Source organism: Mustela nigripes, chromosome 6 (genome assembly GCF_022355385.1).
Source record: "Mustela nigripes isolate SB6536 chromosome 6, MUSNIG.SB6536, whole genome shotgun sequence".
NCBI lineage: Eukaryota > Metazoa > Chordata > Mammalia > Carnivora > Mustelidae > Mustela > Mustela nigripes.
In genome coordinates, this window is record NC_081562.1 from 47685911 (window position 1) to 47700179 (window position 14269).

Sequence of the window (14269 nt, forward strand, 5' to 3'; positions counted from 1 at the left end):
CATTAATATTCTTTTTGATTTTGACTTGATTTGATTTTATTCTTTTATTTCTCCAGAAAGGTATTCCCTAGTGTCTTCTATGCCTTTTTCAAGCCCAGCTAGTATCTTTATAATCGTTATTCTGAATTCTAATTCTGACATCCTACTTAAGTCCATACTGATTAGGTCCCTGGCAGTCAGTACTGCATCTTGTTCTCTTTTTAAATGAGTTTATCTGTTTTGTCATTCTTGCAGAAAGTGGTCACTTTTCTATTTGTAGAGGTGCAGCTATTCTTTCCTTTGCTCTCCAGTTGAGTTTGCAGGTGTTGAGAATGATTTGATAGCTTTCTAGCTGAATTCCTGGGACCAGAAACAACTAAGGTCTCCTATTCCTTCACCATCTTGGACAAGAACCAAGATTCAAGATCAACAAGAAGCAACTGACAGGCTTCTTGGTTTAGCTGTTAGACTTGAATATGGAGATAATGCTGAAAAATACAAGTTGGTAACTGATAATACCAAAAAATGCTGACAATGCAGCTAAGACTGCAGAGCCATTGACCATTTGAATGTAAATAATCCCAGTTTCAAGGCTGGTGTAATGGCTTTGGCTAACCTTCTCCAGATTCAGCTGTCATTATAATTACCTGATAATGCTTAAGGCAAAGCGCGTTTTGATCCAGGAGCACCTGACCCAGGATGAAGGTGCTAAAGCAAATCAAACAAAGGAAGGCTTGCCTGTTGCTTGAGACAAACATATTCTTAGTTTTGACATAGGAGATGCAGTTCTTCATGAAGCTGCCTGAATACTGCAGTTGCTGCATAGAGATGAGCTACTGACAAAAAATTCATGAAGCCATCCATGGTAGCTGTGCAGGTAATTATGGCTGATCCAAAGACAGACCACAGACAGGGGAAAGTTGGAAGATGAACACTGAAAGATTTTAGTTTCTCACCTACTTAATATGACTGGGAACCTTGTATGCTTTAGCTTTAGCATGCATTTGGAAATCAAATGTCCCATTTTCAAGGGAAGAATTCTAGAAAATTGGCAATATTCTCAGGATTTACCATCATTGTTTTTGTTTTTGTTTTTGTTTTTTTTTTTCATAAAGTTCAGAGGGGTGGGGGGATAATATACCACAACTTGTCCATTCTATTATTGGTGGGTTATTTTTTCAGTTTTGTGTAAATGTGAATAAAGTTGCTATGCATATCCTTGTACATATTTTTGGTAGGCATATGCACTCTGTTCTCTTGAGAGCATCCAAGAAAGGAAATTGTTGTGCCCAGCACAGCTGTTTGTTTAGCTTTAGTAAGTTCTGTCAGTATTCCAAAATAGCTGTGCATCCCCAGGCTACCTATCAGCAGTGATTAACGTTTCATTTCTCACACTCTTGATATTACCAGAACTTCTCATGTTAGTCTATCTGGTGGGTAGGAAGTAGATCTCATTTTTTTGTCTTGTTTTGTTTTCAGATTTACTTATTTATTTGAGAGAGAATGAGTGTGAATGGGGAGAGTGGAAGAGGGAGAGGGAGAGGGAGAAGGAGAGAAGCAGACTCCCTACTGAGTGTGGAGCCCCATAGGGGGCTTGATTCCACGACCCTGAGATCATGACCTGAGCCAAAATCAAGAGCCAGATGCTCAACAGACTGAGCCACCCAGGGTAGCCCCTCATTTTTTTAAACATATTTTTTTGAGGTATAACACACATAAAGTAAACTTCACATTTTTAATGTCCAAATTGAAATTTTGACATATGTATACACCTATGAAATAATCACCACAAAGGCAGTGAACATATCCATCATCTCCAAACATTTTCTGTGCCCCTTTGTAATTTCTTTCCCCTCATCCTCACCTTCCTTTTTCCAAGCAACAATTAATTTGTTGTCACTATACATTTGCATTTTCTGGAGTTTCAGGTAAATAGAATCCCCACAATACGTGCTTTTTGTTGTCTAAGTTCTTTAGGTCAACATAGCTATTTCAACATCCATCTTTATCATTGCATGTATCAATAGTGCATTATTTTCATTGCTGAGCACTGTTCCATCATATGGCTATATCGCAATTTGCTATTCCATTCATCTGTTAATGGACATTTGGGTTATTTCCAAATTGGGGTTATTACAAAAAAAAAGCTGTTATGAACACTCTTGTCTAGTCCTTGTATGAATATCTGTTTTCTTTCTCTTGGTAAATACCTAGGATTAGAAAGCCAGAAATAGGAGCACCTGGGGGGCTCAGGTCATGATCCCAGGGTTCTGGGATTGAGCACCACATTGGGCTCTCTGTTCAGCAGAGAGTCCGCTTCCCCCTCTCACTGTCTCTGCCTGCCTCTCTGCCTACTTGTGATCTCTGTCTGTCAAATAAATAAAATCTTTTAAAAAAAAAAAAGCTGGGATTAATGGTAGTTGTATGTAGTTCTTTTTTTTTTTTAAAGATTTTATTTATTTATTTGTCAGAGAGAGAGAGAGAGAGAGAGAGTGAACACAGGCAGACAGAGTGGCAGGCAGAGTGGTAAGCAGAGGCAGAGGGAGAAGCAGACTCCCTGCTGAGCAAGGAGCCTGATGTGGGACTCGATCCCAGGATACTGGGATCATGACCTGAGCCAAAGGCAGCCGCTCAACCAATTGAGCCTCCCAGGCATCCCAACCTCTTAATTTTTAAAGATGTATTTATTTTTAGTTGAGAGAGAAAGCAGGGAAAGGGGCAGAGGGAGAGGGCGGGAAAAGAATCTTCAAACAGGGTATCTGGGTGGCTCAGTGGGTTAAGCCTCTGTCTTCGGCTCAGGTCATGATCCCAGGGTCCTGGGATTTAGCCCTGCATTGGGCTCTCTGCCTTCCCCCACCCCTCACCTGCCCCATTGCCTACTTGTGATCTCTGTCAAATAAATAAATAAATCTTTAAGGAAAAAAAAAATAAAAGAATCTTCAAACAGACTTCCTACTGAGCATGGGGCCTGATGCACAGCTTGATCCCAGCATTCTGAGATTATGACCTGAGCTGAAATCAAGAGTCCAACACTTAACCTACTGAGCCACCCACGTGGCCCTTTGTTTAACTTTTAAAGAAACTGCCAAACTGTTTTCCAAAACAGTTTTAACACTTTAAATTCCCACTGCTAGCATGCTTGTCAATACATGTTATGGTCCATCTTCTCAATTTTAGCCATTCTAATAGGTATGTGGTGGTATCTCAGTTTGCTTTTAATTTGCATTTCCCTAATGACTAGTGAGAGAGAATATTTTTTCTTGTGATCCTTTGCCATCTTTAGTACATGTTCTTTGGTAGTGTCTGCTGAATTCTTTTGCACCATTTAAAAAATGGGTTGTTTTCTTATTGCTGAGTTTTGAGCATTCTTTATATACTCTATATACAAGTCCTTTATCAGATATTTGCTTTGTAAATATTATCTCCACATCTGAGATCTGTGGCTTGTCTTTTAGCTTCCTAATATGGTCCTTTGAAAAACAACATTTTTAAATTTTGATGAAGTCCAATTTATCAATTTTTTTTATGGATTGTGCTTTTGACCTTATATCTAAGGTCCAAGATTTTCTTTTGTTTTCTTCTAGACAGTTTTAGGTTTCACCTTTAGATCTATGATCCATTTTGGCATGATTTTTATATGGTGATATGCTACAATATATGAACCCAAACTGATTTTCTTTTTTACATAGGTACCCCCCCCCAGAGATAAAACTATAATTCAAAAAATAAATTCATTTCTGGCCTCTGGTCATGGCCACTGAGGACCATTTCCAGATGCATCTCCTCTTCTCTGTCAGGCTATTGGAAATTAATTTGATCTGTAGCTGAACTGTGTCTGGCTGTGTTATGGTTTTCGTGTGATTCAGCTCATCACTGGCTTCAAATTTATAAGAGTGAGACCAGGACTTTATTTTCAGCAGAGCCTGGGACCTGAAAGCTAACAAGATCCTAAAGAACAATCTGGGCTTCATAACCATGTTCAGTTGTTAGCACTATAGGGTTATCTCTGCCAGTTATTGGGTTGCTTGGAGCTTTCTTTGTTCTTCAGTCTAGGTTCCTTCTGTGCTTAGAGATCTCCTTCAGTCTTACTGCCCATCCTCTGGCCTTTGGAGGGAAACTGTTTTTCTCTCCATAAAGGTCCAGAAACCCATGGGGGTTTCTCCCAGCCCACCTGCTAAGTTTTCAGGCTTTGGTAGTTGGAAGTCTGGAGTGCTTGTGAGGACTCCTGACACATCTCCAGATTTTCATAGTTAGATACTGGAGTATAGGCTTTTATTTATTTATTTATTTATTTTAGATTTTATTTATTTATTTGTCAGACGGAGATCACAGAGAGGCAGGCAGAGAGAGAGGAGGAAGCAGGCTCCCCGCGAAGCAGAGAGCCCAATGCGGGGCTCAATCCCAGGACCCTGGGATCATGACCTGAGCTGAAGGCAGAGGCTTTAACCCACTGAGCCACCCAGGTGCCCCTGGAGTATAGGCTTTATGAGTGCTTGTCTCTCTCTTTCATAGTCCCTCCTTTGTCAACCCCATTCTAACTTCAGCAGCTTCTGAAAGATGGTTCACTTTTCTTTGAGTGATCTCGGACTTTTTTCTCATAGCCACAATTGGTGCACCTTCTCTGAGTAAGGCTTAGAGCCCTACTAAGAAGAAGCCCTTCTAGACCATGTTGGAGGTAGGAGGACAAGAGCAGGGAATAACAGTAGTCTGTCAGGGGCCTAATTGTTAAGGGATAGACATCCCTATTCTGGAGCTGGAAGAAAGGGAGTCCTACTCTGAAGTCCCATAGGATGTCAGTCACAGGTCACTACGCATCAGCATCCCAGCAATAGAGAAGACAGGCAGAAAATCTATTCCCCTTGATTAAGCTGCCCATATGCTTCAGCAACAACTTCTCTCCATACTGGTGAAAGGGACAACCTGTTAGCCTCCCCTCCAGAAGGACTAAGGCTTAGCAATAGCTATGATGAACTGGTTATTTTCTTGAGTTGTCTGGGTTGTCCAACTTCAGGAGGAAGTAGGGGTAAACAGAATAGATACTCCAGAGTGAATAAGTGTCCTTGGATTCCTTAAATATAAAAGAAGAAGATGTTTGTATATGACAGCAACATAATTTTCTGTCAAACTGACCAAGTAGAACCTTAACTGGTAAAGCACCACTCAATGTCAAGGGTGCTTTCCCAAGGTGCTAAGACAGGACATCATTCAGGATATCCGAATTATGAAACCCAGGTACTTGATAAATATTTTTTCTTTTCAACTCACCTTACCATGAAGAGTTTGGCCATGGCAGAATTAGCACCAACAGAGAACGTATTTGCCCAAGTAACCTCTCCAAAAGAGAGATTAAGAAACTGCACCCATCTGTATGATCCTAGCCAGTTATCCATCCTCTCTGAAGCTCACTTTCTTCCTGTATACACTGGAAGTACTAACGTTTGCTTTGTACTTTGTTAACTCATACCAGGAAGATTACGGCAAAGTTTAAAAGTCAAGAAATGACAACTCTTTCTCTTCCCCACTCTAGCTCCCTCTCTTCTACAAACTATAAATATAAGTTATTATAAAATAACCAGAACAATTACACTGACATAAACTGAGCACATACCATGTGTCACAGACTATTCTAAGTACGTATGTGTCTGATCTCATGAATCTATGAATTTAATAACCTCTTGAGAAAAATTCCAGACTTTGAGTATATTACATGCCATAGCATTTACATATAACACTCTCCTGACCATCTGAATAAACCACAAACCCAAATAAACACGATTGAGATGAAAAGATTTTTATCACAGTTGACTCAATCTGATACTAGAATAAGAATGAGAAAAATCAGAGAAAATTTGTTACCTTCATAGCATCTGTTTATTAGGTAATTTTAGAAATTTTTGAGGAAAAAAAAATAAGAAGATACAGCTGAAAACATAGCTGGTAAAAATTGATCATTGTAAACGAGATTGGTATGGTGTTGAAGAAGAGATAGACGCATAGATCAAGTACAGAATAGAGAACCAGAAACAGAAAGCAAATATACTCAGTTAATTTTTGACCAAGGAACAAAAGCATTTCAACAGAGAAGGCATAGCCTTTTCAATAAGTGGTGTCAGAGTAATCAAACATCCATTAGCCAAAATAAATAAATAAGTAAAATTTAAAAAGAACACAACCCAAACTTCACACCTTATGCAAAAGCACACTCAAAGTGGATCATAAGCTAAATGTAAAACTGGGGAACTCATAGAAAAGAATATACAAGAAAATCTTTGAGACCTAGGACTAGGTAAAGAGTTCTTAGACTTAACACCAAAAGCGTAATTCTTAAGAGGAAAAATAGATAAATTGGACCTCATCAAAATAAAAACCTTTTCCTATCCCAAAGATCCCACTCAAAGGATGAAACGAAAAATGAGAGACTGGGAGAAAATATTTGCAGATCATCTGCCACACAAAAGCTTTTTATCTAGAATATATTAAAAAAAACCCTTCAGAATTCAACATAAAAAAAATCCAATTAGAAAACTGGATATTGATACAAAAAAGATATTCATAGACATTTCACCAAAGAAAATGTACAGGTGGCAAATACACACATGAAAAGATTTTTGACATTATTAGCCATTACAGAAATGCACACTAAAACTACAATGAGATATGATTATATACATATAAGAATGGCAAAACTGGGGACTTCTAGGTGGCTCAGTTGGTTGAGCGTCTACCTTTGGCTCAGGTCATGATCCCAAGATCCTGCAACTGAGTCCGACATTGGGCTCCCTGTTCAGGGGGTAGCACATTTCTTCCTCTGCCTCTGCTCCCCACACCCAGCCCTGCTGTGCTCTCTCTGTCTCTCAAATAAATAGATAAAATCTTTAAAAAGTAATAAACTTTTCAAAAAGAATGGCAAAGCCCCAAAATAGTAATAGTAGCAAATGCTGAAAAGGATGCAGAGAAACCCATTCACTTATACATTGCTTGTGGGAATATGAAATCTAACACCTATTCTGGAATATAGCCCAGCAATTCCTATCAAATTAAAAATGGATTTATCATACAATCCAGCAATCCACTCTTGGTATTTATCCCAGAGAAATGTCTTATTTCTGCATAAGAACTTGTACATGAATGTTCATAGCAGCTTTATTCCTAATGGCAAAATCTGTGAGCTACCCAAATTTCTTTTCTAGGATGAATGGTTAAACAAATTGTGGCACGTCTTACCCTATGGAACACTACTCAGTAATAGAAAAGGAGCAAATTATTGATACACACAACATAAACTTGAAGGAACTTCAAGGAAATTATGCTGGATGAAAAGAGTCCATCTAAAAAGGATACATACTGGATGATCTCACTTATTGAAGGTTGGTGAAATAACCTAATAGTAGAGATGCAGAATAGAGTAGTAATTGTCAAGGGTTTGAGATGGTAGGGAAGAGAGGGGCGTGGCTATATGTGGTGACAGGAAAGGAGTCTTGTGGTGATGGGTACAGTTGAAAATCATGGCTGTGGCAGTGACTGTCCAAGGGTTCTATGTGAGAAAACAGCATTGTGTTATACGCAACTGTTGAACACTACATCAAAAATTAATGATGTATTATGTGTTGGCTAATTGAACATAATAAAAAAAATTCTTTTTGGAGTTAAAAGAAAAAAGAAAGAAAGAATTCAGCATCAGGCCGCACCCACAAACACAAGTACATGTATAACTGGTGAAATTTAAATAAGCTCTACAGATGGTATGAGTTTCAACAACCTTGATGCTGGTGTTGTACTGTAGTTGTGCAAAGTGTGAACACTGGAGGAAGCTAGAGGACAAGTGCATGGAGTTCCTCTGTATGTTCTTTGCAAACCCCTATTCATTTATAATTATCTCAAAATAAAGAGCTTTTTAAAAAATAATTATTTATTTGACAGAGATCACAAGTAGGCAGAGAGGCAGGCAGAGAGAGGAGGGGAAGCATGCTCCCTGCTGAGCAGAGAGCCCGACGTGGGGCTCGATCCCAGGACCCTGAGATCGTGACCTGAGCTGAAGGCAGAGGCTTAACCCTCTGAGCCACCCAGGCGCCCCAAAATAAAGAGTTTTTTAAAAGCTGCTATGAACCTTTAAAATACATGTAATTTATTTCTCATAAATAGTTTTGCAAGATATACTGAAAAGAGTTTTATATCTGTTAAATTTTCCTGAAATTAAAACCCACTTCCTTCTCTTCTTTCCATTGAAAATCTCTCAACAGAATTATTTTGACAATTTAGAAGCTGGTATGGATAAAACAGACCAGTGAGAAGTATACTTCTATGGTTTCCAGGTGTCCATAAATGGGCTGGACATTCTCTCATTTAGGAAAAAGAAAACAACAAGCTGGGCATGAAAATGTAACTTTTTTTTTCTTTTTTTGACAGAGAGAGATCACAAGTAGGCAGAGAGGCAGGCAGAGAGAGAGAGAGAGAGAGGAGGAAGCAGGCTCCCCGCGAGCAGAGAGCCCGATGAGGGACTCGATCCCAGGACCCTGAGATCATGACCTGAGCCGAAGGCAGCGGCTTAACCCACTGAGCCACCCAGACGCCCCATAACTTTTATCTTTAAAGTTTTTCCTGTGCATAGTGCAGGTTGCTTGAACCTCAATACTGTTTCCATGCTTTATTAATTCTTTATTATTTTTTAACATTTCATTTATTTATTTGAGAGAAAGAGAGAGAGTGCAGGAGCAGGAGGGAGGAGCAGAGGGAGAAACAGACTCCCTGCTAAGTGCCAAGTCTACCATGGGCTTGATCCAAGGACTTTGAGATCATGACCAGAGCTGAAGTCAGACACTTAACTGACTGAGCCACCCAGGCATCCCTATTTTATTTTATGACAGTAAAAAAAAACAGAGATGTTGCAAAAAGGTGATAGAATTGTCTTTCAAAAAGGAAGTTCTCTGCCTGCAAATCAAAGTATTATAATAAAAATATCAATATTAATCAATATTGTTACTATATTATTAATATATTAGTATTACACCCATTAATATTATTTTTTGGAAAGTAGATAAACTAATTCCAAGGTTCATACAGAAAAAAATGAGCGGTGGTTTTTAAAATATATCTACAAATTCTTTAAGAAGTGGAGCTTAACTCCCGTCCTTGACCATGACAAAGTGACAGTGTGTCGTTTCTGAGACTGTCATTAATGCTATGTGGCCTCCTTTTTGTTGTTGTTTTTTTTTTTTTTAACATCACTTGCCCAGGAGGAAATCAACCACAACACTGTAAGGATGCTCAAAAAGGTCTATGGAGAGGTCTGTGTAGTGAAAAACTGTGAAGTCTTTTGCCAAAGCCCACTTGGAAGTAAATCCTTCGGCCCCCATCAAGCCTTCAGATGATTCCAGCCTCAGCCGACATCCTGACCACAACCTCACGAGAGATCTTGCTCCAGAAGAACCCAGCTAAGCTGCCCTGAAGGTCCTCACCCACAAAAACGAGGCAATTAGTAGCTGTTTACCACAGAAGTCACTACATTTGGGGGTAATCTGTTATACAGCAATAGGTAACTCACCTGAAGAATAAGTAATAACAGTCATGAAATCTTAAAAATAAAGAATAATACAAGGGAATTAACCTAATCATATAGTAAAACATATTCTAAAGCTTCATCAATTAGCACAGTATGTTACTGGCATATGAATCGGCATACAGATCAAAGAATTACAATAGAAAGTTTATAAATACATACATTCATGTGAAAATGGAGTAGATGGTAAAGGCAACGCTTCTAATCAATAGGAGGAAAGATGGCAACTGAAGAACCATCTGGAAAAATGAGCTGGATCCATACTTTACAGTTTATAATAAAACTGAGTTATGGACAGATCAAATACTTAAATATGAAATATGAAAAAAGAATTAAAATAAATTATGGAGAATAAAAAACATTTCTGAGTGGAGATTCAAAAACCATAAAAGAAAGAGTGAAAATTTTGATCATACACACACTTTCTGCATGGCAAAAACATTGGGGATAAAGACAAAAGACAAACTGGAAAAATATTTGCTGTTCATACCCCAAATAAAGCACTTAACCTCCTAAATTATAAAGAGATTTTATGAATCAATAAGGAAAAGACTAACAACCCAATAAAAAGTGAGTACCAAAAAATCATCCAAAAATGAAATATACATGGCTTTTAAACTTTGAAAAGATCCTTAATGACACTCAATACAAGAAATGTGAATTAAAACTAAAGAATGATACCACATTTAATCACATTGTCATAGACAAAAAATCTTGATATGACCCTATATTGGCAATGGTGTGGAGAAATGGACCCTCCTGTGCACTCCTGGGGGGGGGGAGTGAATTGATACAATCCCCGTAAGATAATTTTGGCAATTTTGTTATTTGTTCAAACTGTAAATATTCTCTAGAGAGACTGGAACCTCCCCCCACTGCTGGTAGGAATATAAAATGGTGTAATCATTTTGGAAAATAGTCTAGCAGTTCCTAAGGTTAAACCTTATGACCCAGAAACTCAACTCTCAGGTTTCATTTCAGGAGAAATGAAAACACACGTTCACACAAAAACTTGTACACAAGTGTTCATAGCAGCATTACTCGTAATGGGCAAAAACTGGAAACAGCTCAAATGCCCATCAATTGATGCATTTTATTTTATTTTAAGGATTTAAAAATTTTATTTGATGGAGAGAGAGGAGAAGCAGAGGAAGGAGCAGGAGAGGGAGAGGGAGAAGTAGGCTCCCCTCTGAGCTTCCTAGCCTGATGTAGGACTTGATCCCAGGGCTCCGGGATCATGACCTGAGCCAAAGGCTGATGCTTAACTGACTGAGCCACCCAGGTGCCCCAGATGATGCATTTTAAATCAGTGTGTATATGGGATATTAATTGTGTCTCAGTAAAGCTGTTACTTTTTTTTTTTTTTTGAAGTAGGCAAAGAGAAAGACTTGTCACATATGGAAGGACAAAAGATGATGTCAAAATTCTTGTCAGAAACAATATAAACAATGAAGACATTGGAACAACATATTTCAACTCCTAAAAGGCAAAAATCATCAATCTAGTATTCTAAATACAGAAATATATCTTTCAAAAATGAATGTGAAACATCACACTTCTAAATAATACTTGAGTCAGAAAAGAAGTCTCAAGAGAAATTTAAAAACAGTTTGAACTAAGTGAAAATAAAAAATACAGGGGAACCTGGGTGGCTTAGTCAGTTAGTCTGCCCTCAGGTCAGGTAATGATCCCAGGGTCCTGGGATGGAGTCCCTGGATTAGGCTCCCTGATCAGTAGGGAGACTGCTTCTCCCTCTGCCTGCTGTCCCCTTCCCCTGCCTGTGCTCTCTATGACAAATAAATAAAATCTTTTAAAATTTTTTTAAAAAAGAAAAAAAATACAGCTTATTAAAATTTATGGAATGTAGTGAAAACAGTGCTGAGAGAAAAATTTATGGCATTAAGCACATATATTAGGAAGGAATATCTAAAATAAAATATCTAAGCTCCCACCTTAGGAAACTAGAGAAAGAAGAATTTAAGTCTAAAGTAAGCAGAGGGAAAAATATATAAATTAGAGCAGAAATCAATGGAATTGAAAACAAGGATACAATAGAGAAAATCAACAAAACCAAAATCAGGTTCTTTGAAAATGTCAGTAAAATTGATACACTTCTACTAGACTAATGAAGTAAAAGAGCAAGAAGACACAAATAACTAAATTCTGATACATGTGCTGATTAGTATAAGTATTGATACAAGAGTGAGCCTTGAAAACATTATGATAAGTGAAAGAAACAAGTCACATGGGACGCCTGGGTAACTCAGCCAGTTAAACAGCTGCCTTCAGCTCAGGTCCAGATCCCAGCGCCCTGGGATCAAGTCCCACATTTGGCTCCTTGCTCCGCAGGGAGCCTGTTTCTCCTTCTGTCTCTGCCTGCCACTCTGCCTGCCTGTGCTCTCTCTCTCTCCCTCTCTCTCTTTCTCTGACAAATAAATAAATAAATAAATATCTTAAAAAAAAAAAAAAAGCAAGTCACAGAACTGCATATTATAGGATTCCATATCAAGTGTCCAGACCAGAGAAATATATTGAGAGATAGAAAGTAGATCAGTGGTTGTGTAGGCATGGGCAGGGAGAGATGTTAACAGGTAGGTGATAGCTAGAAGGTATCTGGTTTCTTTCTTAGATGATGAAAATGTCCTGAAATCAGCTTTGGTGATGGATATACTTATCTGTATGATAATACGCGAAATATATACGAAATATACGAAAAACCACTCAGCATACACTTTAAAGGAGTAAATTGTAGTGTGAACTATACCCAATAAAACTGTCTTAAAAAAAAAAAAGCAAGGTGCAAAACATTATATGTAGCAGGTTAGTATTTGTGTAAGAAAAGATGGGGGGGGGTGCCAAATATTCAGCACAAAATGCTTACTTACCTATGTGTAATATTTCAGGGAGGACTCAGGAAACTGAATATTCTTTTTTGTCTGCAATAGAGAACTACTATCGGAGGGACCCATTTCGAAGAAACTTTACATTGTATTATCCTTTTGCACTTTTTGACTTTTGTACCATGTACAGTTTTAATAGGCATTAACTAAAAGTTAATGAAGTTTAAGCTTTGGGACCCCTCATTTACCTGGGCCCTTCATAAGGCCCTAGGAGGGACCCTAATAATATGTTTACATGGTCATATGTTTTTGTAAAATTTGCAAAAAATGTGACATGTTAACTTCAAACCGTTGATCCTGCTGGTTCTTTCCACTCCAAATTCCCCTCCTTTCACTTCCCCTTTTATGTGATGTGTGGGGGAGGGAGAAGCAGGAATCTAGCTGTAAACATTTTGGGAATGTAGACTCAAGAGATACTTGTAGCTGGATTCTGTGGATAACCCTCACTTCTTGCAGTTAGATTATTGCTAGTTGATCTGGTGTTGGAAGTAACTTCCAGAGATACTCTTATTATCCACTGCACCGGTGCATCTGGCAATGCAATAAGAAGGTGCATGGATGGAACTTATATTGCACAATGCACATGTCCTACCACATGTGTCACCGTAAGTATATGGGTAAGAGAAACAGGTTTGAAACCCATAGTCACAAGACCATCTGGGATATTTTTTCCCAGGAGTCAGAATACAGTTGTAACCAGAGGATTAGTCACATGCATGTCAAAATAGAAGCTCTTTGCTGTCAGAAATGTACTTAATGCTGCCAATATCATTCGTTATTTAAAAATTTTTTAGAAAGTGATTTCTAGACCTGGCATCAAACTCTATAGTTGTTGCACCTGTAAAAGTTTAGATACATTTGCCTAAATATTTTCATATCACTCATAAATCGTTTCATTATATCTTTTTTATTTTAAAGTAATATATTCCCCCCAAAAGCCATTCTGATTCCACGTTTGAGCCTCACATTGGTATTGGTCCTCACACCATCTTTCACCACTCTCATCCCCCAAATAGCTCATATCATAGATATCTGTTACAGTAAATGTTTGGTAGTAAAAACTAAGGTTTTAATATGGTGGCACAGGAGTGTCAAAATATTCATAACAACATCTTGGTTTATTCCAGGCAAAGGAAGCAGCACAATGTAAATACACGGAGACTTTAAACAGCTCAATTCATTTAGTGAAATGCCAGTAGTTTACGTGGCTAGAGGGTAGGATGCAAAGGGGGCACAGGCAGAGAAGGTACTGAAATACGGGGGGGGTGGGGGTCCGACAATGAAGGGTCGGGCTAAGGAGTATCCGTTTTATCCTACAATATTCTTAATTTTACATGAGCATCAGGAGTTTCATGAGACCCTGTGAAACTCCGTGCAAAATATTACATGTGCATAATGTACATTTTTTCTAGGGAGAGAGTCCGTAATTTTTCATTCATTGTTCATTATTCCTAAAGGGTTATTATTATTCTTACTGCCACGAATAGCCACGGAAGAGGAAGTGCGATTCATTCACTCAAGAAATTTTGGGTGGGTTTACTCCTGTCAGATACGGCGCTTCCTTGGCTAAAGTGTGGATGATGGTTTGGAAAAGAGGAAGGGCTGGGATGCAGTCATGGGAGGACAATTTATAGACTTTGGTAACTAAGGCAAGCATGAATAAGATGAAATAAGATCAAAAGAAATACTAGAAACTTTAAGAAGGTAGACTAAACAAGATTTGCTCTCCAGTTGGCCTTGGGAAATGAAAGAAAGGTAGATGTCATTCTTGGTTCTCTAACTTAGATAAATGAAGATGATATTAACAAGACCGAGTACCATCACGGAGAGAGAG

General features: G+C 38.3%; 1 long non-coding RNA gene and 1 pseudogene across 1 annotated transcript in view; both read left to right on the plus strand.

The window, feature by feature from the left end:
- LOC132020566 (RNA transcription, translation and transport factor protein-like) overlaps positions 1-1114 on the plus strand; it is a 1760-nt pseudogene extending 646 nt beyond the window's left edge.
- The window catches only part of LOC132019430 (uncharacterized), a 27855-nt gene extending 15234 nt beyond the window's left edge, over positions 1-12621 (plus strand). The window contains exons 3-4 of the long non-coding RNA XR_009404762.1: positions 7170-7346; positions 9213-12621. This is a non-coding gene — a long non-coding RNA (uncharacterized LOC132019430). The remainder of the gene's footprint in view (positions 1-7169; positions 7347-9212) is intronic.
- Positions 12622-14269: the final 1648 nt, after the last annotated feature.